Source organism: Balaenoptera borealis (assembly GCF_965194805.1).
Source record: "Balaenoptera borealis genome assembly, chromosome: 9".
Lineage (NCBI taxonomy): Eukaryota > Metazoa > Chordata > Mammalia > Artiodactyla > Balaenopteridae > Balaenoptera > Balaenoptera borealis.
The window spans coordinates 110,759,162-110,780,761 of NC_138873.1; the positions used below are offsets into that span (position 1 = coordinate 110,759,162).

At 41.9% G+C, this 21,600-nt stretch overlaps 1 protein-coding gene and 1 long non-coding RNA gene across 5 annotated transcripts in view; one reads left to right on the forward strand and one right to left on the reverse strand.

The window, feature by feature from the left end:
- Positions 1-19,708, reverse strand: part of LOC309634746 — a 29,140-nt gene extending 9,432 nt beyond the window's left edge. Inside the window, exon 1 of the long non-coding RNA XR_014248399.1 lies at positions 168-19,708. This is a non-coding gene — a long non-coding RNA (uncharacterized lncRNA). The remainder of the gene's footprint in view (positions 1-167) is intronic.
- Positions 1-21,600, forward strand: part of KCNQ5 (potassium voltage-gated channel subfamily Q member 5) — a 567,647-nt gene that overhangs the window by 13,577 nt on the left and 532,470 nt on the right. The gene's annotated exons all lie outside the window — the stretch shown is intronic.

The following is a 21,600-nucleotide window of genomic DNA, read 5'->3' on the forward strand; positions in this document are numbered from 1 at the left end:
CAAGAGAGGCCGCGATAGTGAGAGGCCCGCGCACCGCGATGAAGAGTGGCCCCTGCTCGCCGTAACTAGAGAAAGCCCTCGCACAGAAACGAAGACCCAACATAGCAATCAATCAATCAATCAATCAATAAAAATAAATAAATCTTTAAAAAAAAAATAATGCAAACCAAAAGTTTGGTTTTTAAAAACAAAAAAATCAAATGAAATGCCTGTTCATCTTCAGTATATATGCTAAATTTCTACTCTTGTTAACTTTCTTTATTTTAATACATGGGGGAAGATATTACACCAGGCCTTCCATGGGGCCTAGAATTCATTCATTCTTTATTTCATTCATTCAGTATTTGAGTGCCCACCTCATGTCACGTCCTTGGGACACTTTGGAAATACTCTTTCCCACTTGATCGACTTTCTCCAGGCATGTGGGAAATGGCTCTTTTTCTTCAACCAGAGAGTGGCTCTTCAGAGTGAAGGTAAAGCCATTGAGTGTAAGAATGTGTGTTCACTGCAGTCCTTAAGGTGCACTTGGTTATCTCCTTAAGACTACAGCCTAACCTTCAGATGTATTTCTGAACTAGATGGGCAGTCAGGTGACAGAATTACACTGTGACATTAAACTAGTTTTAAATATACCGGAGCCAGATGATTAGATCCTGTAGTTCTGCTCTGCTCCATCAAATGGAAAAGGCGAGGAAGTTGGATGTCAATACAAATGACTTTGGGGGAACTCATTTATAACCTTCACGATAAGATCATGTGGTCCTTGACACCTGGAAGAAATGACAGTCACTCTGTTTAGGGGCAACATTATCTCCAAGCTTGAACATTTCAAATTGGCACCCAAGTTTTTTTCCCTAGAAGAAAATCAGATAAGTCCTTTAGATTCAGATCCACCAAAGAATAAACACAAAGAGATGGTTGACAATCAGCACAAAGGAACCAGCTAGGCACTGAGATGGCCCTGCAGACCTGCCAAAGGTAGGACAGGAGACACACAAGGAAAGGAAAAAGTATGCAGGTCACATTTGTGCCAATGGTGCTGACTTCTGCACGGTCACTCGGGCCACCGGTTTGGTGGGACCACGTTTCAGTTATTCTGTCTCTCAGTGGGAGGGACTGTAGTCATTCCACTGAAAGTGGAAGTTATCTTTAGCAGGAAAGATTCCCTTACATGGATCCAGAGCTTTTCCTCCCAGTGTTGGACCTGATGAGTTACTTTACAAATGACTGTTTCCAAGCTAGTTGGGTCATGCTGCGGAGAGCTGTTTTTCGGAGCTCGTGGGTATGGAGTTTTATTCCAGGCTTCGGGGCAGGAAGTGGATAATACAAATAAATTTATAGATGGCACCAAAGGAGGTACTGAGACAACCATAAACAAGAATAGTTAAGAAACTATCACATTGTGCCAGAGAAAACAGAATACTCATCTAATTCAAGGGTAGGTACCATAATTCACAATTGTCGTGAATGAGAGAGCATTCTTTTTTCCTCCAAAAAAGGTGAAAGGCAATTACCCGAATTCTTTTCTATTTGTTGTTGGTCCGAAGTCCCTTTCCACGTTGCAGCCTTAATATAGATTTCCAAAGCACGTGACAATACACTGGAGAGACCTAGTCACGTTAAATCTATCGTGTGCTTTTCATACTTGCTTGCAGAGCCCCAGGTGAAGCTGGTGGTTATGCCAGAGTTAGTGTCTGGTGGGTGGGGCGTAGGGGGGTGCAGCGACACAGCACCATGCGGGCCTGGCCTGGAGCATCAGCCATGGGACGGTGAAGGAGGGGAGGACAGCAGAGAGTTCAGAGGGAGAACCAGAGTTCCTAGCCCTGGATCTGCGTTTGATAGACAGAAGAGATGAAAGAATCAGAGTTTTCACGGTTTCAAGCAAATGTGACTGTGACTAAGCAAAGATGCTCAATTCTGTTTTAGGGAGAGATGGGATGCACAGGTGAGCATATAACCTATTTGAGCTTTGGGAGCGGGAGGAGAGGGTCATTAGTTAGTGATGTAGAGGTGCTGGTGACAGAATTGAAAAGCTGCTGGAGAGGAATGTAGGGAGAGGGGGAATTAGGGAATACTGGCATTTGGGGAGAAAAGAGGAGAAAAGGGGCTTGTGAAAGAGACAGAGAAGAGAAGGACTCAATACAGGGTAATACAGCATCCGCAGGGGGACCAGGTCTCAAAGAAGGAGTGCAATGGGCTGAGAGTATTATGAAGAAAAGAAATGAAGCTCTGAACATTAGGGTGTATATGTTTTGTCTTTTTTCCCTCTTTTTTTTCAAATTAATTAATTAATGTATTTATTTTTGGCTGCGTTGGGTCTTCGTTGCTGCGCATGGGCTTTCTCTAGTTGCAGCAAGTGGGGGCTACTCTTCGTTGCAGTGCGCGGGCTTCTCATTGCGGTGGCTTCTCTTGTTGCGGAACATGGGCTCTAGACGCACTAGCTTCAGTAGTTGTGGCACGCGGGCTCAGTAGTTGTGGCTCACGGGCTCTGGAGCGCAAGCTCAGTAGTTGTGGTGCACGGGCTTAGTTGCTCCTTGGCATGTGGGATCTTCCCAGACCAGGGCTCGAACCCGTGTCCCCTACACTGGCAGGTGGATTCTTAACCACTGCGCCACCAGGGAAGCCCCGTGTATGTCTTTTCTAATTAGTGATTTCCTTTCCTTCCGATATATGCCCAGGAGTGGAATTGCTGGATCATATGGTAGCTCTATTTTTAGTTTTTTGAGGACCCTCCATACTGTTCTCCATAGTGGCTACACCAATTTACGTTCCCAGCAACAGCGTAGGAGTGTTCCCTTTTCTCTACACCCTTGCCAACATTTATTATTTTGCTTGTCTGTTTGATGATGGCCATTCTGACGGGCGTGAGTGATATCTCGTGGTGGTTTCAGTTTGCGTTGCTCTGATGGTTAGTGGTGCTGAGCGTGTTTGTATGTGTCTGTTGGCCATCTGTATGTCTTCTTAGGAAACCTGTGCATTCAGGTCATCTGCCCATGTTTTAATTGGGGTGTTTGTTTTTAGATATTGAATTATGTGAGCTCAGTATATACTTCGAATATTAACCCCTTATGAGACGTATCATTTACACATATCTTCTCCCACTTAGTAGGTTGTCTTTTTGTTTTGTTGATGGTTTCCTTCACTATGCAAAAGCTTTTACGTTTAATTAGGTCCCATTTGGGTTTTTTTTTTTGCTTTTTTACTTTTGTTTCCCTTGCCTGAGCAGACAGATCCAAAAAAATATTGCTAAGACTTATGCCAAAGAGTGTACTGCCTATGTTCTCTTCTAGGAGTTTTATTGTTTCCTGTGTTACATTTAGGTATTTAATCCATTTTAAAAACCCAAGTGTTCATGAACAGGTGAATGGGTAAAGAAAATGTGATACATACACACACCCACACACACACACTGGAATACTGCTCAGCCATAAAAAAGAATGAAATTTTGCCATTTGCAACAACATGGATGGATATGGAGGGTATTATGCTTAGTGAACTAAGTCCAAGAAAGACAAATACATTGTTTTCGCTTATATGTGCTATTTAAAAAAAAAAAAAAGAATGAATATAACAAAACAGAAACAAACTCATTGATATGAGAACAAATTAGTGGTTACCAGTGGGGAGAGGGCCAGTGAGTTGGGGGAAGGGCAAGAGATGGGCAAGAGATTAAGAGGTACAAACTACTGGATATAAAATAAGATTCAAAGATGTAATCTGCAGCACAGGGAATAGAGCCAATAGTTTACCATAACTTTACATTGAGTATCATCTATAAAAATATTGAATCACTATGTTGCACACCTGAAACTATTGATAACATAACATTGTAAATCAACTATGCTTCAATATAATTACAAAATGCTACTGACAAAAGTTTCTTCATTTCTAGAAAAAAAAAAGAGTAGAAATGAAGATGTAGACGTAATAAGAGGCAGTGATGTAGACAAGCAGCATAGAGCAGGGACGGCCAGAACCTAGAAGGGGGGGACCACCTAGGAGGGGACAGGTCTGCAGCCCCACATGCTCCGAGGACACCTGTGTCACAGGGAAGAAATTGCGTCCTGGGAAAAGGGCCAAAGTAACCCAGCAACCAGACAGTGTGGGGCACAGCAGTCAGCATTCAGAAGGCATCCCGCAGGTGCAAGGGATGTCCCGAAGGTGTATCCTGAGAGACGGGGGGTGCCCAGAGCGCCTCTGTGAGCAGACAGGGAAGTCTCGTGTGGGAGCAGCCTTCCAGTCCGAAGAGAGACACGGGTAAGTGCAAGGCACCTTTTCCCCTATAGGTTATTACAAGATACTGAGTAAAGTTCCCTGTGCTATACAGTAGGTCCCTGTTGGTTGTCTCTTTTATATATGGCAGTGTGTACCTGTTAATCCCAGTCTCCTAATTTGTCCCTCCCCACTTCTCATTGTATTAAAACCACAGAGAACCTTCTGTAGAGGGAGCTTAGGGCAGATCGCGAAGTCATCTCTGTAAGGCTGATGGGAGGCCCGGCCACCAGGGCTGCCCCTGGCAGTGTTTGATGTGGAACGAGTCACTTGACTTTTCTGCAGCCACAGTTTTCCCAGCTAAGAAAGGACAGTGTAGGAATAGGTCACCAAAGGTCCTTGCAGCTCTGTGAACCTATTACTAAATGTGTCAAAGCAGTAGTCCCTGACAATTTTTCCAACTTTAAGCTTTAAGAATGTGCTTTTCTCTGTAGATTCAAAAATAGAGAGATTATAGAAAAATCTTTTTGTTCCAGTGCAGAGAGCTTCTAGAGACAACAGTAAATCTCTTGGTATGTAATCCTAGCACCAAATACAATGCTACTGTAAAATAAGTAACGTGTTCATTGATTTACTCATTAAACATGTGTTTTTACATGTGCCTCAGTATCTTGTAATAACCTATAGGGGAAAAGGATCTGAAAAAGAATATGTGTTGGGTGTGTGTGTGTGTATGAAACTGAATTACTTTGCTGTACACCTGAAACTAACACAACATTGTAAAATCAAACATCAGTAAAATGAAAACAAAAAAATAAGTAGTGACATTTCAAATCCTATTGTTTGTTCAACTCTTATATGAAGCATATTCTTTTTTTTTTAATAAATTTATTTATTTATTTTATTTTTGTCTGCGTTGGGTCTTTGTTGCTGCGCGCGGGCTTTCTCTGGTTGCGTGAAGCATATTCTTTTAAAAAGCAGTTTAGAACCTTTTCTCTCTGTATATTAACAGAGAGAATATTCCTCTCTGTTACAAATTCCTAAAAGCCAGCAAAAGACATTATTTTTTATGACTTTTCTTTCTTCTGAAGAAGTCAAATTCTGAAGCAGGGGTCTCTTTATGGGTTAAAACATATATTGACTTGCTCTTCAAAGGCTCCAATAAATGGAGAGAGCAAATAAGAAACAAAGTAGTATTTAGCACCTTAGTATTAATATTCAGTAAACCACAGTTGCAGCACTGTGGTTTCTTTCCAGATAGGAAAATTTTGTGAGAGATAGCCCCAGAATTCGAGGGAGCGGGAGTGGGAGAAAGTACATGTAAACATTGTATGAGGATCCAAAAGCCCCTATTTCATTCTGTGTCTCTGTCTCTCTGTCTCTGTCTCTGTTTCTGTCTCTGTCTCTGTCTTTCTCTCACAGACACACACACACACAATCTAATTACGCTTGATAAATTCATGAGGGGAAAGCAGATGTGTTCATCCAGAAATTCAGATGAGCTCACACATCTGCACGTAGGTGCGCCCAGCGCCCTGCTTGTATGCCCAGGAGGGCCTGGACCAGGACAGTCAGGCCCAGGCAGGAGCAGCAGGGTGAGGTCACCCTCCTAACGTCTGAAAATCCTTGCCCTGTTCAGGGGGTGAGGCACGTCTCCAGCTTTGCAAGCACAGTGTCTTCTTCTTTTTTAATGTGAGTGGGTAAAATTAAGTTAAACTTGGTTTCCACCCTCCTGGTGTTTCTTTGTCTATATCTAATATGCTTTTTATAGTTCACAGTGTCATTAGAAAACTAATGGTTTCATTAGCGGATTATGAGGGAGAGGAATTTGGGTGGGGTTTAAATTGCTGGCCTAAAGATGGCCATTTTTGCATGCGTCACGTACCTACGCTGCAAGGTTGACGTGTCCTATCGGTGCTTCTTCAGACATCTTTTTAGCTAAGAAAATTCTGAGGCAGAGAAGTGACTTGGAGAAAATGAAGGGCTCTGATTTAATTTTATGAACAATTCTTTATGCCCTAAGTTACTCCCGTGATCTTTGAATACCTAGGACATCCTTTCTCGGGCGTCAGACCCCCTCCCTAGTGGTCCTGATGCAGAGCTGCTTCATGGACCACCCAGCACAGACAGCAGGGCATGGGGGGTGGGGACAGATGGAGAGGAGGGTCTGTTCTCCTTGACACATGGCTGTTGCTTTTTTCCTTAGAGAAGAGGGTTGCTTTGGCGCCACAAAGCAAAGAGCACTTTACAAAGGCCTCCATTTGTACACAAATGCAAAGCACTTACCCTGGCCCTCAAATAAAGGGATGCTGCAGTTAATAAACTCTGACCGTCTGTATGAAAGAAAGTCTGATCCTGTGACATTTGTGAAACACCCTCACTCGTCAAGCCCACAGGCCACATCCACACCCCAGGTAGTGTTGTCAGTCTTTTAAAGTCTTTAAAAGACTTTGATGGCTCCTAAATACGGCCCCAGTAGTTATGCGCTGGTTACAGAGGCCAGAATTTTCTTTCGTTCCAGAGATCTGTGTCCTTTGCAAAGGTGTAAGCGTAAGAATTTTCCCTGAAGCATTGTTTTGTTTTCAAAAAAGTACAGAAACAACTAGATAATCAATGACGGTAAACTTGTCCAAGGGAAAACTGTGCATCCTTTGAAAAGAAGGACGGAAGTATGCATGACGTGGTTTCTAAAGTGAATTATTAGGTGAAAAAGAATCAAGGTATAACACACCGTATGTAGTGTATACAAGATCCACTTTTGTAAATTAAAAACACACACACACACAGTAGATTCTCATGGTCCATGCTAGTTAGGGCCTACGAATTCACTGCGAACACTGAATTAGCGAATACAGAATCATTGCTCCTAGCAGAAACAGGGGGATAGGCTCCTTGGAGTCTTTGGTCACATTTCCATCAACCGATCGATACATAACCTTGTTTTATGTGTGTTTCTGTTTAAAGACACATTATTTAAGATCCAGTGGATTCACTAACATTGATCTCATAGCCAATAGCGCTGTAACTCCATCTGAATGAAGCTTACCTTACGTGTCTGTTCCCCTGGAAGTCACATCACAGCTTTCTTGCACTTAACGCTGGACAGTGCTTCAGCACTACAGTGGACCCATTTTAAACAGCAAAATCACAGACACACACACACAAAGCACACAAATGCAAAAATCATGACATTAAATAGACCCTGAGATGGACACTTGTTTACAACCTGAGCTGAAGTCAGAAGGTGTAGAATCGCCTTGTTCAGTGGCAGCTGGGAGCGTGGGCATTGGGAGGGAAGCTAGGTTTTTGGCCCCAGTTTGCGTGTCCGCAAATGACCGTGAATGCCCAGTGAGCATTGATGCTGGAGTTACAAATAACTTTTAGTGGCAGGCAGATCTGCAAACACAAAGTGTGAGTCATGAGAATCGGCAATATATGTACACACGCACACACCCCCATTTATGCGTGCGTACAAATAAAAGGACGAAAGCAACTGCTCCCAGGAACTGATCTGTTGAACAGGACGGGAGGTGCACCTTCTAGGGTCACACTCTCTGGCCCACTTGATTTTCTACTGTGTCCATAACCCATAGCTCCTTCTTCTGTGTCTTCTTCCCTCCTGTCCCACTTCCGCCACCCCGTTCTCTCAACGAGGCGTGTGCATTTTCTGAGGAGCTCTAGGGACAAGATCTTATTGGAGCCAAATTTATCATAATGAATACCCACTGAATCAGGCTCTTGGCAAAGTTGGTCGATATAATTTTGCAAATGAAGAGCATTTTACAAATGCTGAGTGTGACACTCCGAATATGAGTTCTTTGGGAAATTCGTGTTACAGAATATTACCCATCTCCCTGCACCTTGGGAAGCCTAGACTTCAGGGCACTTGAACTCTGCAAATACTGTTGCTTAAATTCTTACCAGGGTTCTCAGAATGGACGCTTAATAAGCAGGAAACAACTGGACTAATATTAAGGATGTAGTGGCAACTATCAAGTTGTATGTGACACATGTGTGGAAATTCCCTTCAAGTAGATTCCAGTTTCTGTCTCTCCCCCCAACCTCGTTGGTGGCAGAAGAGGTGACAAGTCCCCAGGTTTGGTCTCCACCTTCCCCAGGACGTCCAGAACTCAAGAGCATCCTTTTCTGGCTTGTCCCAGCTCCTGTGCTTGGTTTCTTGGATTATTTTTGAAGGCTTGCCGTTCATAACTTGTAACTTTAGAAAAGAGAGAAAAGCTTTAATTTTGTCTAATGTTTCCTTCCTTGCATATAGCACAGTGTTCTTTTCTTTTACCACCTATGGAAAGCCTGACTAGAAAGTAACCTCCCTGAAAGACTTTCTTCCTAATTAATCGGGAGATTTTCACTTTCCCCCAGGTACTTCCTGTGATTTATCGTAACCCTGGTTAAAAGCATGCTGAAGCTGAGCTGACAACGGGTAAAGAAAAAGATGTATAAGGCATGCACACATCTAGTTATATTTGGGATTCATTAGTATTAATGGTCTCCCGTGGGCTGTTACCCTCTGTCCATTGTTAGTTTGTAACCTAAAATCATTCAAATTTCTGTGTAATTGGATTTCTGCCAGATGGATCGATTCCATCCGTCACCGTATTTCTTCTCAAACATTGAGAATACTGTCTTTTAAAAATGTTTGTATGCCTATACACGTATATAATCAAAATGTGTAAAAACACCCCTTTGTTTGAAAAAAAGAGTTAACAGCCTTGTAAAGAATAACTTCGGCAACAAATGGTGAAGTTTAAGAATAAACTTTGTTCATACGTGGACCTCTGAAAATAAAAATAGGAAGATTTATCAAGTGTTTATTTTTCTCACCAAATATGACAGTTACCCACAAGTGGAACAGGTTGTAGTTACTGCAGATCCTGTGTCTGCAAAACCGCAGGTTTTTAGGAAGAAGCATTTGGACACCTCGTGGCCTGCATCGTTTACAGCTGCATCTGTACACAGGAGCCTCAGGTAAAATGAAATGGACCTTTTTGGATCAGAACAAGTGTGCTCCACTGGCCAAGGCTTTCTGGAGTTACTGAGGACGCTTCTGGCTGGGAACTCGCTGGGGTCAAGTTCTCTGTGGCTGGTTTAGTGTCTTTGTCCTGTGAGTGTACATTGCAAGGTAATGCTGCTGTCCACGGCGAAGCCTGCGCCCCCAGTGCTTTGTCCCATTTACACGTCACCATCCAGCCACGTCGGTGAGCACTGACGTATGAGCCCCCATGACCTTGTACACCTGAGTCACATTTGAAGGGGTTCTTCTTGTTCACTAGCCCTATAAATCTCTAAATGACTACAGATAAATGACTTAGACTCCTCCAAGGCACACAACGATCCAATTCTCTTCCTAAAAGCAGAGACCAGGTGCAGCACCAAAGTATCATCAGATGATGCCTTGGTGAGCCTAAGCACAGGACAGTCAGATGCTGGTCCTGTCCTGTGGATCCAGGGACCATTGCCTGTTCCTATTCTGATTCTATATAAGGGATGTGGGGAGATGCCTCCCTCCTGAGACCACTATTCCTTAGGCCAGGGGTAGCACACCACAGGCTACATCCAGCCTGCTACCTGAATTTTTTTTGTTTACTGGAGTATAATTGATTTACAATGTTGTGTTAATTTCAGGTGTACAGCAAAGTGATTCAGTTATCCATGCATATATATCTATTTTTTTCAGATTCTTTTCCCTTATAGGTTATTACAAAATATTGAGTTTCCTGCGCTATACAGTAGGTCCTTGTTGGTTATCTATTTTATATACAGTAGTGTGTACATGTCAATCTCAAACTTCTAATTTATCTTTCCTCTTTCCCCTTTGGTAACCGTAAGTTTGTTTTCTATGTCTGTGGGTTTAGTTCTGTTTTGTACCGTAAGTTCATTTGTATCTTTTTTTTTTTTAGATTCCACCTATAAGTGATATTGTATGATATTTGCCTTTCTCTGTCTGGCTTACTTTACTTAGTATGATAATCTCTAGGTCCATTCACGTTGCTGCACATGGCGTTATTTCACTATTTTTATTGCTGAGTAATATTCCATTGTGTATATGTACCACATCTTCTTTATCCATTTATCTGTCAATGGACATTTATTTTTTAACTTTTTTCTATAAGTGAATTATAAGTGATTTTTGTCTTTTTTTAAATTTATTTATTTTATTTTTAAAAATTTATTTTTGGCTGTGTTGGGTCTTCGTTGCTGCGTGCGGGCTTTCTCTAGTTGCAGTGAGCAGGGGCTACTCTTTGTTGCCGTGTGCGGGCTTCTCATTGTGGTGGCTTCTCTTGTTGTGGAGCATAGGCTATAGGCGCATGGGCTTCAGTAGTTGTGGCACACGGGCTCAGTAGTTGTGGCTCGCGGGTTCTAGAGCGCAGGCTCAGTAGTTGTGGTGCACGGGCTTAGTTGCTCCGTGGCATGTGGCATCTTCCCCAACCAGGGCTCGAACCCGTGTCCCCTGCATTGGCAGGTGGATTCTTAACCGCTGCGCCACCAAGGAAGCCCCTGTCCATGGACATTTAGGTGGCTTCCACGTCCTGGCTATTGTAAATAGTGCTGCAATGAATACTGGGGTGCACGTATCTTTGCAAATTATGGTTTTCTCCAGATATATGCCCAGGAGAGGGATTGCAGGATCATACGGTAGCTCTATTTTTAGTTTTTTAAGGAAACTTCATACTGTTCTTCATAGTGGCTGCACCAGTTTACATTCCCACCATCACTGTAGGAGGGTTCCCTTTTCTCCGCACCTTCTTCAGCATTTATTATTTATAGGCTTTTTGGTGATGGCCGTTCTGACTGGTGTGAGATCTGACCTGCTACCCGTCTTCATAAATAAAGTCTTATTGGGGCACCATCGTGCACATTTGCCTGTGTATTGTCCATGACTGTTTTCACTCTACATCAGCTGAGTTGAGTAGTCACAACAGTGACCTTATGGCCCCCAAAACTGAAAACGTTTACACTCTGGCTTAGGCCAGAAAGCCCTGTTTTCTATCACGTGTCCTTGCCTTTTTGGCAGGTGACTATGGAGACGGGATGAAAACAGATACACGGTGAGTCAGTTGTCAGTAGAGTTGAAATTGAAAGAATGCTCTTAGCTGGAGTTCAGGTCACAGCCAGGGGGAGTGCAAGGTGAAGGTATGAGGAAGCAGAAACCATGGGTTAAGGAAAAGAACATGGTCAGGAAACAGAGGGGCGTAGAACTGAGCCAGAGAAGGCAGAGATGCCAGGAGATGAGAGAGAGAATGACCATAGATCCCCGAGGCCGAGAGTAGGTTGTTCTTCAAGCTCCCAGCGTCTCTGACAACTGTTCAGCCCATGCGTACAGGCACATAAGCCTCCTTGTGTCTGTATAAGTCAAGGAGCTCTTCTTCAATTAAGAGAGGGACTAAAAGAGACCATAATGAGTTCATACAACTCAACATTTAAAAAACCCCAAATAACCTCATTAAAAAGTAGGCAGAAAAACTGAAGAGACATTTTTCCAAATCGGGAATGCAGATGGCCAGCAGGCAAAGGAAAAGCTGCTCAACATCACTAATCATCAGGGAAATGCAAATCAAAACTACAATGAGGTATCACCTCACACCTGTCAGAATGGCCATCATCAAAAAGTCTACAAATGACAAATGCTGGAGAGGGTGTGGAGAAAAGGGAATCCTCCTACACTGTTGATGGGAATGTAAACTGATACAGCCACTATGGAGAACAGCATGGAGGTTTCTCAAAAACTAAAAATAGAACTACCATATGACCCAGCAATTCTACTCCTGGGTATATATCCAAAAAAAAAAAAAAACCCACTAATTCGAAAAGATACATGCACCCCAATGTTCAGAGCAACATTATTTACAATAGCCAAGACATGGAAACAACCTAAGTGGCCGTCCACAGCTGAAAGGATAAAGAAGATGTGAGATATATGTGTGTGTGTGTGTGTGTGTGTGTGTGTGTGTGTGTGTGTGTGTGTGTGTATATATATAATGGAATACTACTCAGCCATAAAAAAGAAAGTGATTTTGCCATTTGCAGCAACATGGATGGACTTGGAGGACATTGTGCTAAGTGAAATAAGTCAGACAAAGACAAATACTGTGTGATATCACTTACATATGGAATCTAAAAAATTCAGCAAGCAAACTAGAGAATATAACAAATAGAAGCAGGTTCACAGATGTCGAGAACAAACTAATGGTCACCAGTCGGGGGGTGGGCAATATAGGGGTGGGGAGGGGCAGGTACAAACCACTGGGTGTAAGACAGGCTCAAGGATGTATTGTACAACATGGGGAATAGAGCCAATGTTTGAAAACAACTATAAATGAAGTATAACCTTTGAAAATTGTTTGAGAATAAAAAATTTAGAAAAAGAGAGACCAGTGTGTGCTTGTGCATCATGAGGCAAATTTAATTCCCTTATTTCTCAGTTCCTATGCTAATAGAGCCCCCTTTAGGTCCCAGTATTGACAATAAGCACCGGTAAATTCGCTTGGGTGGAACAGTCGTGTGATGTCGTGGACGAGAACCGTGGTCACAGAAAACTTAAATGTAAAGTCGTCTGCAGTTAAGATACCTCACACTTCATGACATTAACATTTCCCCTTTCATTTCATCAGTTTAGTCATTCTCTAAATATTGAGGACCTACTAAATATAAAGAGCCTGTGAATGACAGTTTGATGGTTGAGAACACGATGTAACAAGACCCACTCCCAGGGGACGTAATTACACAACCCTGTAAGAAGGTTGGGCTGGGTACACCGACAACCGCCATACAGAGAAATCAGTGGTGGTTAAAGGTGACGGAGTCAGTATTTGTAGCACACTCAGGATGCACTGACGCATGTGCCAGGCACCACGGGTACTGACCTGGGTGAGGCTGAGCCTTTGGCTTTGGAAGAACAGTCCTGCTGCCCGCAAGGACGAGGAGTTGCTTCCTGCTTTAGAGACAGGGAAGCCGTCCTGCGGTGTCCTGCAGGTGAGGTCACTGGTGATGTCCATAAAGGGCGGAAAAGGGTAAATCGTACAGTACAGTACCATCCAGTAGCTGAAAGAAGTGAAGTAGAGCTACGTGGATCAATACTGATGGATCTCAAATCTCATGAGCCAAAAATAAGGTGCAAAACATTCTTACAGGATGAGACCAACTATATGGTATTTGAAAACATGAAGGGATAAATTAGGAGTTTAGGATTAACATACACACACTACTGTCCCTAAAATAGATGACCAACAAGGACCTACTGTATAGCACAGGGAACTAGAGTCAATATTTTGTAATAACCATAAGGGAAAAGAATCAGAAAAAAGAAAAACCATGAAACAAATACTTGTATATTGCTTAGCCTAGCATGTATATGTGGTGTGAATATATATATATATATTTTAACATCTTTATTGGAGTATAATTGCTTTACAATGGTGTGTTAGCTTCTGCTTTATAACAAAGTGAATCAGCTATACATATACATATGTTCCCAAATCTCTTCCCTCTTGCATCTCCCTCCCTCCCACCCTCCCTATCCCACCCCTCTAGGTGGTCACAGAGCACCAAGCTGATCTCCCTGTGCTATGCGGCTGCTTCCCACTAGCTATCTATTTTACATTTGGTAGTGTATATATGTCCATGCCACTCTCTCACTTTGTCACATCTCACCCCACCCCCTCCCCATATCCTCAAGTCCATTCTCTAGTAGGTCTGTGTCTTTATTTCCGTCTTGCCACTAGGTTCTTCATGACCTTTTTTTTTTTTCCCTTAGATTCCATATATATGTGTTAGCATACTGTATTTGTTTTTCTCTTTCTGACTTAGTTCACTCTGTGTGACAGACTCTAACTCCATCCACCTCACTACAAGTAACTCAATTTCGTTTCTTTTTATGGCTGAGTAATATTCCATTGTATGTATGTGCCACATCTTCTTTATCCATTCATCCAATGATGGACACTTAGGTTGCTTCCATGTCCTGGCTATTGTAAGTAGAGCTGCAATGAACATTTTGGTACATGACTCTTCTTGAATTATGGTTTTCTCAGGGTATATGCCCAGTAGTGGGATTGCTGGGTCATATGGTAGTTCTATTTGTAGTTTTTTAAGGAACCTCCATACTGTTCTCCATAGTGGCTGTATCAATTTACATTCCCACCAACAGTGTATGAGGGTTCCCTTTTCTCCACACCCTCTCCAGCATTTATTGTTTCTAGATTTTTTGATGATGGCCATTCTGACCAGTGTGAGATGATATCTCATTGTAGTTTTGATTTGCATTTCTCTAATGATTAATGATGTTGAGCATTCTTTCGTGTGTCTGTTGGCAATCTGTATATCTTCTTTGGAGAAATGTCTGTTTAGGTCTTCTGCCCATTTTTGGATTGAGTTGTTTGTTTTTTTGTTATTGAGCTGCATGAGCTGCTTGTAAATTTTGGAGATTAATCCTTTGTCAGTTGCTTCATTTGCAAATATTTTCTCCCGTTCTGAGGGTTGTCTTTTGGTCTTGTTTATGGTTTCCTTTGCTGTCCAAAAGCTTTTAAGTTTCATTAGGTCCCATTTGTTTATTTTTGTTTTTATTTCCATTTCTCTAGGAGGTGGGTCAAAAAGGATCTTGCTGTGGTTTATGTCATAGAGTGTTCTGCCTATGTTTTCCTCTAAGAGTTTGATGGTGTCTGGCCTTATATTTAGGTCTTAATCCATTTTGAGTTCATTTTTGTGTATGGTGTTAGGGAGTGTTCTAATTTCATATTTTTACCTGTAGCTGTCCAGTTTTCCCAGCACCACTTATTGAAGAGGCTGTCTTTTCTCCACTGTATATGCTTGCCTCCTTTATCAAAGATAAGGTGACCATATGTGAGTGGGTTTATCTCTGGGCTTTCTATCCTGTTCCATTGATCTGTAAATATATTTTTTAATGTTTAGAATTGATAGCTACCTGGATAGCTTGTAAATCTGGGGAAGGAAGGAGGGAAATGGGATTGAAGAGGCATATGCTGGGTTTCAGCTATACCTGAACATTTTAATTCTCCTTTAAAAAAACAAACAAACAAACAAAAACAAAAACCAAAAAGAACAAGTCCTAACCATGAAGGAAATACAGTAAAATGGGTGTTGGGAACATGCACATTTATTTTATTAGTCTCAGACCTTTTCTTTTTGAAACATCTCAGAAGAGAAAAGGAGAAAAGCCCGAGTGTGTTTATAGCGAAAACAATCCCAAAGAAAGGAAGCATGGATGGTTACACTCAGGGCATCTCCCAGGCCAGATGATGTGGATTAGGACCCAGTTTGAGCTCTGAGCTCCTCAGTTTTCTTATGTGCTGAATCGTACTAGTCGAGCGAGTGAAATTCGCTTTGTGATGGCGTGACGGCGCCACGTCCTGTGGTCAGAGTTCGTAAGTGAAGCCTGGAGGCGGCCGTGTGTGAGCCCAGGCCCTGTGCAGCCCGCAGCTGGGCAGCTGAGCGCAGGCGGGCAGGGCACAGCGTTTCTGGGCACTCTGGCATGTACTAAGAGGCTAAGGTTCCAAACGTTTTGGGGCCAAGGCCTCTTCCAGATCTTGAAAAAACTTATGAGCCATCTCCTTAGACAAACATGCACACGTGTGTACATCCATAAACACACGATTGCATCCATTTCCAGACGCTCAGAGACCATGGCATCTGAGAACCTTGGTCAAGGACCTCTTGGGTAGACACATTGCCTTGGATAGATTTGGGCAAACTCTCCAGCAAAGACAACTGTGCTGCAGCTTCTATGACAACACGGGACTCTGGACTGCAGACTCAGGAAAGGGTCTGTGCCACTAGGCGTTGACCTAGACACCCTGCTAACCGCCTTGGAGCACAAATGACCCAAATGCACAGAATCTGTCCTTGCTGTAATTGTTCTGTGATGATTCTTGAACGGTTCTTTAAAGAACGAAGCTACCAGGCATAGGACATTCTTCAGCTTGTCTGTCACCTCGTATGCCACCTCGTGTGCAGTCATCTGGGTGGTATGATCCAGCCGAAGGGTTGCATGGGAAAGCGAATTCAGATGACAAGCACATTCTTGGCATCTAACTCTGACCACCAATGAAGAATGTGACTAAGGAATGACATTTTTAGTAAAAGGTCACAGATAACATGAACTTAACACATTTTTATTCACTAGGTGGCAAACAGAAATAAAGTCTCAGAAACTGGGTTCACTGAATAAATATTGCAAGTGACTGATGTATCCAAATATGCTTAGTACAGACAGTCTCTCATCCCAAGTGCTATGTTTTTTTTTCCTGACTGTTACACATTTTAATTCATGATTTAAATACTTAATGACTCTTTTATAACATCCATTTCTCATTCTTCTGAAATAATATTTACATGGTTGTTAGTTTGATTGGACAATTAAAATGCACTTAAGTGAGATATAAACTAAGTTCCTTCTTCTTGTCTTCCTTCTTAGACAATTCATCTAGTCATTGTTATTCAAATACTTTAACCATTCTTTTCCTCTGAACTGGCTGACCAGCTACAGTATATAAAACCAGTGACTCAAGTCATCTATTTTGAAATAACCAGTATAAATAGGTGCAGTCTGGTTACGCCACATTTTAAACAACTGTCCAGCCAAATGAAATGCAAAAAGGAAAAAGAAAGGACGGCAAATACCTTGAAATGTGTGCTTCCAGCTGACTTTCAGAACAGGTCCACATTTATATAGCCGTGTAAAAAGCAAGGAAAAGAAACCAGAAATTCCAGAATATTTTCAAACTGCCTTAGACATTTTGACACTGTACTATTTTTCTCTGCCAAGAGAATAAACGAGTGGTTTGCCCTCTGGGGGAAAAATCTATTTAAAAGAGAAAATATTTTAAATTCTTACTGTTACAGGGGAAGAAAACAGGAGTTCTTCGTAGTGGGGGGATGGTACATATGTGTTTGGGGGCACAGTGACATGTACTAATGTGGGGTCTTGTTTGCTTGTAGTTATTTTCTTTCTTCTTCCATTGATCACACATTTCTGTGGTGAGCACTGGTCATACGAATGTCCCCTGCCTTCACATAGTTACAGTTTTAAGGAGGAACCCGAGGGAACCGCAGTGTGTTATGAGGGTGAAATAATCCCTCATAATCCCATGGGGAACAGAGGCCAAAGGCAGGACAGATTACGTTGTGAACTGCGTTTGTGAAGCATAGATTGTCCCTGGCATGTGGAGGTGAAGGAAGAGGTGAGGCTTCTGCCTTCACAGAGCCTGTTTTCACACCTTTTGTCCGTATAGTTAACGGAGCTGCCCCCTCACTGTGCTATAATTACCTGATGACCCTTTAATCTGCTCTGTAAAGTTCTCCAGAGTTGGAACAGTATTCATTCATCTCTGTTTCCTAGTGATTAGCACAGGGCCAGGTGCCTGGTGGGTACAAAATGCATGCTCTTTTTGTTTAATTGAATGAATGAAAGGATGGATGGATGAATGCGTGCATAGAAGGATGCTTTGTATTTAGAAAGAAATGCACTTGAGCTATGATTACTTCAGTGGAAAAGACAACACAGAAGAAAAAAATGCAAGACGTTGGGCGTGGTAGTACATAAAAATATTTTGACTTGGATTTTACAAATTATAAATTATTTCCCCCTATGCCTGGCCCTTCCAAAATTTCACACTCATGCATACACCAGTATGCTTGTTAAATTGTTGGACTAAACTCTCCTTTGATTTTGAAGTGTATTCCTTCATTGAGATGACAGTTTTTAACTAGTAAAGAAAGTTTTCCAATTAAAACACGAATTTTGCAACGTGTACCTCAGTTGTGTGAAAATAAACTGCTTAGTACATTGGAAAAAAATCTTAATTCTGTTAAACTCTTTCAAATGGTGTTACATATCAAAGCAGACACCTTTAAACTACCCATGGAGGAAAAATAAAATAGCTCTGGACGAACAAGGGCAGCAAGCAGACAGCTGGAATTTTGGGGAAATGTCTGCGGTATTTGGGTTTATTTTTAAGGGAAAGAAAAATTTTCCATCAAATTTTATAAGACAATAACATTAAAAAAAAAACTCATGCTCAATAAGAATCTTCATAATGCTGATGTAGAACTCAGATTATATTTTATTCATGAATTATAGGTTTTTTTGATGGAGGTGGATAGGGTAAGAAACAGGTTTTTATAAGCTTCTTCCATCCCCTTAAATTACCTTCTCATCCTACCTCAATGCATACACTCACATGGACACTCACATCATTTTATTTTTATTTTTCATGGGACCCATGTGTCCACACCACCACACCAGACATAAATTGGGCAGCACTCCAGATATTCACTGGGACATGAAAAGGAGATCACACATAAAACATTCAGTAAGGTGTAGGCAACTTTAAAAGTGCTTGAGACAGAAGCAAAAAAAAAAAAAAAGGGAGAAAGAGGCTTTCTAGTCTTGGATCTTTTTTAGTTGATGTTTCAGAAGGTGAAGAAGTTTTAATTATGTGCTTCCTCAGCAGAGTGGGAGAATAACTCCTCTGAATCATTCTCTGTGCCTCGGAGCCCCGCTCTGTTTTTCTCTCTCCTTCTCCTCCAACTCCCCGCCACTCCTTCCTCCCCTCCTGCACGTCCCCAACGCTGCCAGCTCCAGAGCTCGTGGTCCCCTCAGCTGGAGCAGGATGGAGCTGAGCCCTGCCCTCTCCCCACCGGGTCTCAAGCGCGGCTTCAGGACGGGAAGAGGATGTGTCTACACTTGGGTCCTTCAGGCTTTCACCGATCCTGTCACAGCCCACCTCTCCCCTCACCCTGCTCACGGGAAGGCACACTGATTAACATCAAAATTGCTGTATTCTATTACTCAGCCATAAAAAAGAATGCAATAATGCCATTTGCAGCAACATGGGTGGACCTAGAGATTATCATACTAAGTCAGACAGACATCATATCTTATCACTTGTACGTGGAATCTAAAATATGACACAAGTGAACTTATCCATGAAACAGAAACAGACACACTGACAGAGAACAGACTTGTGGTTGCCAAGGGGGAGGAGGTGGGGGAGGGATGGATTGAGAGCTTGGGATTAGCAGATGCAAACTATTATATAGAATGGATAAACAACAAGGTCTTACTGTACAGCACAAGGGAACTATTGGGTTGGCCAAAAGGTTCGTTTGGGTTTTTCCCATAAGATGTTACAAAAACCCGAACGAACTTTTTGGCCAGCCCAATATATCCAATATCCTGTGATAAGCCATAATGGAAAAGAACATGAAAAAGAATGAATGAATGAATGAATAAACAAATAATTGCTGTATTCTGTTTCAACCCTGAAAAGAGGCTCTATGCTAGGGGATAAAAGAGCACAATCCTAGTCAGAAGGCAGAGTTCAGTTCTGCTTCCCAGGCTACTCTGAGTAGATCTTAAAGGGGGAGACCCCCAGGCCCGGTTCCCTCATCTGTGAGTCGAGGATGGTCAGGAGGACCTCGCCCAGTGTCTCGTGGCTCCAGGAACCAGTGCCTGGTCCCGCTGTCCCCCACCCCCGTGCTGGTGCCCATACCTCCCGGTCCCCTGGCACCAGTCACAGGTATCCCAGGTGATAAGAATCAGGGCAGCAATTGCTCATGGGCATTTGTTTATTCCACGAGAGTAGTTTTAACTTGCTTCAAAAGAGGACCTCTCCCTTGGGTTTTCTTTGGCGGCCACACTTTCTGAAACTTCCACGTCTTCAAGCCTTTGTGTCAGTGTTTGATAACCAGCCTGCAGTTTGTCAGAATCACTGGAAAAAGCCATTTACTTTGTCTCTTAGATACACTGAATGAGTCTCCTGCTGCTTCAGTTGTTGCTTTAAGGGTCTCCCTTGGTTTGAGTATATTATCAGTGTCTGTTTACATAATTTCATCTTCATCTCTAACCATGAATTTGTTTCATAGATGTTCATTTCTTTCAGTACTATTTAGCGAGGAGAAGATAGTGGATGGTACCCAAAAGAGGAGCTTAAAAAAAAATGCCTTTTTTGCATTTTTACTGTATTTTGACAAGTTTTATCAACTCCATTATTTTATAGCTGTGGTCATTATACTGCTTATTAAAAATAGTTATTTGGAATTACTGCATTAATGTCAATCTCTGAATAACATATTTGCAAATATGGCATTTTATTTTGCCAGTGCAAATATGTATTAAATAACAATTCCTGTTGCTAAGTGTGGATACAAAAAGGGTAAGCTCTGGGACGAAGTGAGAGAGTGGCATGGACATATATACAGTACCAAATGCAAAATAGATAGCTAGTGGGAAGCAGCTGCATGGCACAGAGAGATCAGCTCGGTGCTTTGTGACCATCTAGAGTGAGGGTAGGGGGTGGGGGAGAGAGACGCAGAGGGAGGGGATATGGGGATTTGTGTATGAGTATAGCTGACTCACTTTGTTATACAGCAGAAGCTAACGCACCATTGTAAAGCAATTATAGTCCAATAAAGATGTTTAAAAAAAAAGTAAAAAAAAAAAAAAACCCCAGTTGGTTCTCTTGCTAAAGATAATTATTTATCCAAGTCAAGTGACATTATCTTAATAATTTTTTCAAGACAACTATTTCCAAATGTTTATTAGAGAAAATGTTCTAGGAAACATAAAATTATAGATATGAACATATTTAACCATGTGTTGGAAACTTATATATACCTGGAAATCAGACGGTTTCATATACAATTAATTACATGCGCTTGTACTCAATAAATTTTTTTTTTTAGCATCTTTATTGGAGTATAATTGCTTTACAATGGTGTGTTAGTTTCTGCTTTATAATAAAGTGAATCAGTTATACATATACATATGTTCCCATATCTCTTCCCTCTTGCATCTCCCTCCCTCCCACCCTCCCTATCCCACCCCTCTAGGTGGTCACAAAGCACAGAGCTGATCTCCCTGTGCTATGCAGCTGCTTCCCACTAGCTATCTATTTTACATTTGGTAGCGTATATATGTCCATGCCACTCTCTCACCCTGTCACATCTCACCCCTCCCCCTCCCCATATCCTCAAGTCCATTCTCTAGTAGGTCTGTGTCTTTATTCCCGTCTTGCCACTAGGTTCTTCATGACCTTTTTTTTTTCCCCTTAGATTCCATATATATGTGTTAGCATACTGTATTTGTTTTTCTCTTTCTGACTTACTTCACTCTGTATGACAGACTCTTAACTCCATCCACCTCACTACAAATTTGAAAGACTGTTTTCTCATCTGTAAAATAGAACTAATAGTAGCATCTTCTCATTGAGCAACTTTGAAAATTAATAAAAAGACTGTATATAGAGCTCCATTCAGTGCCTGGCAGGGGGTAAGTACTTAGTCAATGGTAGATATCACGATTGAATTCATGCCATAAACAAAGCCTAGAATAATGCCTTAGGGATACAACCATAG